Here is a 5336-nt window from a genome sequence, read left to right on the forward strand (position 1 = left end):
TACCGAACGGAATTGTTGGAACATACAAAAACCTTTATACTTAACCATACCTTGTGACACCAAAGAACTAAACCTTGTAAAATCATTGTTCATCTAATACCTGATTCTCCTACAGACTGAAGGCCATTTCTTATACATACTTTGATATACCCTCGTGATACTCATGAATTGCACCATACTTTTATACAAATGTTTATTTACTGTTGATTATGATCTTGTTTTATTGAGTTATATTGTTTATCATATTGAATTGCTTTAGAATTGGATAATTTTCTTTATTTGGACCAGATTCGTGGTCAGACCAGATTCGTGGTCGAATTAGGCCAATGTGTGCCTTGGATCGAGTTTATAGAGCAGAGTCGTGTGCCTTGCTCGGGGATTAATGCGTGACTGATCAGCAGCCTAACCTTGGTTTTAAAAGGTTAAAATGAATATCCAATTCAAATGATTGTTTAACAAGAAACTTGATTCCTCTAAATCATCTCGTTTGATCATTGTTTAACCTCAGTTATCATTATTATGACTTGCTGAGCTAGTTAGCTCACTCTCGCGAATCTTTTTATGTATTCTACAGTTAAAAAGGATATGGTTAATAGCGAGGTTCCTCAGTCCAGAGTACGAGCTAGGATTCCATGTTGAGTTGGATCGAGCTGGCAGGAGCTTATTATGGCAGTGAGATAGTAAGATTATAAAATAATTTCATTATCAGTTGTAAGTTAAATTAGTTGGGGTTTGGTACGTTGTAATAAAAGTTAAGGTTGTGGCTTATTTTCATACTTTAACCTGTTGCGATCCGTGGTTATGTAAAGCAGGGTCATTGCAAATAATATTTCTTATACAGGTTTATATATTGTGTGTGTGTGTTGTGGACCCCAAACTTCTGACCCCGGTTTGGAGGGTGCCACAAGAGAAAGTGCTTGGAAATAAGTCTGTAGCTTTAGTACGAGTTTTATGAAGGAATCCCAAGGTTGAGGAGTTAACCAGGGAGTTAGAAAGTGAAATGATATCTAAGTATCCTCATTTATTTTTCTAAAATAGATTCTGAGGATAGAATCCTTTTAAGGGGGGAAGAATGTAATAATCGGACAAATTTTTGTACATATTTTGTGAAATATATGATAAATATTCTCTGTTTAATTAAATTTAAAATATTTTGCGATGATTTATTGTGTATTAAGTATTAATCTAAGCCTTTTAGGACCATGGTATTTTTCTAATAATTAATATGTGTTTTAAATGCAATTATATGAATCGATCTGCAATCTGGACGCGTGTCAGAGTACGTGTTTTCCGTGTTACGTGCTAAAACTTGTTTTATGATTATCAGCGCTTATTATCTATGTTATTTGGGGTTATATTAAATTCAGAAAATATTTCGGTTTCCCAAAAGTTATCGAACCGGGACCCGACCGGGACGTAAAAGCTAACAAAATTCGTACATCTATTTTTGTAAAATCAAAGACTCTTCTAACAGTCCGTGTTTTCATATTTTTGAAATATACATAATTTTCGGGGAATTTTGACATAAATATTGTAATTATTTATAAATTATATTGATATAAGTTTTCCCCGTAAATTATTATCTTCGGGCTTTAGATTTTAAATTATACGAACAAAAGGGTGTCGTTTTGCGATTTATCGGGATAATTGTTACGAGTATAAATAGCTTCCATATATTTGTACAATTTATAAAAATCAAAAACCCAAACTGATAAACACAGTTTCTTCTTCCTTATCTGATGAGCCTCGAGTGCATATTTCAAAGAATTTTAATTTCTGATCGAATTATCCATCCGTTTATGTTGATCTTGGAAGTGTATTAAAGCTCTGATTGAGACGAACAAATCGATACCAGAATCGCGTAATAAGGTCGAGTTTTCTGTTCGAACATTGTTCGTCAGAATCGACGAATTTGCAAATTTAATTTTATGTGATTCTTTGATATTTATAATGGTTTTATAGGATTATAGGATTGATAAGGATTGTATTGATATAAGAATCGCATGATTTTGACCCTGTTTTGCTTAGAACCGAAGCTGCCCTAGTTCTTCAAATCATTCATATGTTTTATGTGTAATTCTATGATGTTCTGGTTATTGTTAATCAATTATACATGTTCTTGGATTTATTTTCATATATGGTTTATTAAATATGGTTGAGGATTCGCGAAGATATGGTTTTCGCTGGATTTTTCGAGTTCACCGGCGATGGTGGTGAATTTCGATCGGAAATCACCATTTGTGGATGGTTGGTCGTGTTTGTTGGTTCAGTATTGTTGTTGGGTTTCTAATGAATATGTTAGGACTGAAAAACTGGATTTAATCATTCATTTTTGGACTGGGATTACTTCGCAAGAAAATTTCCCGGCGACCGGAATCTGGGAATTCCCAGAAACCGGCGGGAATTTCCGGCCTATATTCATACGAACTCGTTAGGGTTCTTCCTGACCCATGTACCTGATTTCCTTGACCCGGTTTTAATCAGTTTTTCCCCAAAATCCATTCTTAAAATCTGTTTGTACAGATTATATTTTAAAAATTTATTCAAAATTCAATTTTAAATTCTTAAAAATCATTTTTAATTTCTAAATTTAATTTGGTTAATAATTTAATAATTAACTGAATTAAAAAAATATTTTCTTTTATTATTTCTAAAAATCCAGATTTATTTTAAGTATTTATAATTTATTTTAATTAATTATTTAGGATTTAATTAATTGATTAATCATTTAATCAATTAATTTTATTTATAAATAGTTAAATAAAATATAATTATTCATAATTAAGCCAAATAATTCCTAAAACTTATTTTGAGCTTTTAAAACTATATCTGAGTATTTTAAAAATCAATTAATATCATAATAATAATTGATTTATTCTTATTTTAATTATAATAAATAGACTGTTCATACGTTTAATACGAAACGAACGCTGATAAGTGGATTTTATATCCACTTGGAATGCTTTATTACAAGCTTAAATTGGTGTTTTGGACTCAAGTTGTTGGTATTTTAATGTATTTTTGTGTTATTGCATTTCAGGTATCAGTTATATGAAGAAAAGAGCTTTTAAAGGAAATATGATGAAAAGTGATCAGATTTGGAAGGCAAGGCCATTGTCAAGTTGTAGAGAATCTCAATAGCTTCGCGTAGGCAGTTGAATCGCCTAATTCTGACGAGTAGAACTCAAGTTATGGCCAAAACAAGATTCATCAGAAATTTTCCCAGTCAGTAGCCGAGCGCCCACTCAGGGCACGGCTGGTCGCTGATTTCGCTGAAAAAGTCTTTTTGAGTGGAATTTGACGATTTTAAGGGTCCAGGTCCAGTAAGGGCGTATATATACTTAAAAAATGGATTTTCATCATCCGGAAAGATTGGGATACCAAGGAGAAGACCTAGAAGCACAGAACAACTCCGAAAAAGAAGATCTTGTTTTCAACTTGTGATTCTTTGAATTAGTTGTAACTTTGGATGCTCGTTTTCGTTCTTGTTGAACCTAGATCTCATTTATTCGTACTTTAATTATTATTCAGTTTACTAAGACCTTGTTTATACCATGCTTTCATTGGAACCCATGGTGATGATGAGTTCGATTATGGGCTAATCGTTGTCATGGGGATCTAGCGGATTTACTTATGAATTTCAATAATTAATTTGTTTCGATATCTTGGTGTGTGGTGATTGATTGATATCCTAGTATTGGTTGTGCTTATTCGTCTTATGTGCGTAGCTAACATATAAGATAGCGTGTTAATCTCTATTGAAGCGACAGTGAATATAGAGGTTTAGAACTTGCCATGCTAGCATAGGTTCATGTATGTGTATGCATGATTCGTAGGTAACTCTAACCGTTTTACTTGCCCTATAGTAATCAAGATAGATAAATTATGCTTAAACCGTTATGTTGTCAAATTCTATAGACATATAGGGTCTCAATATAATTGGTACCTATTCAGCTTCTATCTCTTTTGTGGATGTCTGGTAGAATGGTAATCGTGCAACGAAAGTTGGCGTTTATCAGTTTCGTGTTATCTGATTAGTGTCATCACCATCACATATTAAGGTTAAGAATGAAAAGTCTATTGAATGAAGTAGTAATGAAGTTAGGATCCCATGTTTGTTATATATAGTAATTCAACCTCAATTCTCTTAGTTAATGTTATTTAGTATAATCTCTTAGTTTAATAAAAACCCAATTTGTTATTTGTCTTGGCATTGAGCGATAACCATACATTGTTGCATAGGTGCATAAATTGAACTTAACCTAAACCAGACTCTGTGGGAACGAATCTGATTTATATCTTATACTACTTGCGAACGCGTATACTTGCGTGAATATTAGCGCGTGTTTTCGCCCTAACAAGTTTTTGGCGCCGCTGCCGGGGACTCGATGTTAATTTTTAGTTTATGTGCTTGTCATCAGTGGTCGTTAAAGTTCACTGACTCGGATTCTTTTACTTTCACAGTCTATTTGTTTGTGTTTCAGGTACTCATTACAATGGGAGATCCAGCAGCACAAACGAAAGCCTTGATGGACTTTTCTCAACCCAAGATCAATGACATTCATTCTAGCATTGTCCGGCCAGCTATCACAACTAATACCTTTGAGATCAAGCCTGGCATAATTCAATGGGTGCAGAATTCAATCCAGTTTGGGGGTTCTTCAACGGAAGATCCTAATATGCACATTAGGGATTTCATTGAGATCTGCGACACCTTCAAGTTCAACGGTGTTTCTGAAGATGCTGTAAAGCTGAGACTGTTCCCATTCTTGTGAGAGACAAGGCTAATAGCTGGTTACACTCTCTACCAGCTGGTTCGATTACTACTTGGGAGGATCTTGCTCAGAAATTCCTTACTAAATTCTTCCCTATGGCGAAGACAGCTGTAATGAGGAACGCTATTACTCAATTTGTGCATCAAACGGGAGAATCGCTATGTGAAGCTTGGGAGCGCTACAAGGAGATGCTTAGGAAGTGTCCTCATCATAGGAATTCCTAATTGGATGATCATCACTTGTTTTTACAATGGGTTGGGAGCACAGTCCAGACCCATGCTCGATGCAGCATTAGGCGGAGCATTATGGGAAAAGAGCTATAAGGAAGCTTATGATCTAATTGAACTGATGGCTGCTAATGAATATCAGTATCCAACCCAGAGATGTCCACAGGGCAAGGTAGCAGGAGTTCTTGAGGTGGATACAGCTACGACTATCACTGCTCAACTAAAGGCGTTGTCTATGAAGATCGATTCTCTGGCTAACTATGGTGTTAAGCAGATAACCAGTGTTTGTGAGCTGTGTGCAGGTCCGCATGCGACAAAGCAATGCGCTATATCT

General features: G+C 34.7%; 1 non-coding gene across 1 annotated transcript; it reads right to left on the reverse strand.

Annotated features, from left to right (window-relative positions):
- Positions 1-4887: 4887 nt before the first annotated feature.
- LOC141715754 (small nucleolar RNA R71) lies at positions 4888-4993 on the reverse strand. The gene has a single exon (XR_012572505.1). It is a non-coding gene; the product is annotated as a small nucleolar RNA R71 (small nucleolar RNA).
- Between the last annotated feature and the right edge of the window lie 343 nt (positions 4994-5336).

Source organism: Apium graveolens, chromosome 3 (assembly GCF_009905375.1).
Source record: "Apium graveolens cultivar Ventura chromosome 3, ASM990537v1, whole genome shotgun sequence".
Classification (NCBI taxonomy): domain Eukaryota; kingdom Viridiplantae; phylum Streptophyta; class Magnoliopsida; order Apiales; family Apiaceae; genus Apium; species Apium graveolens.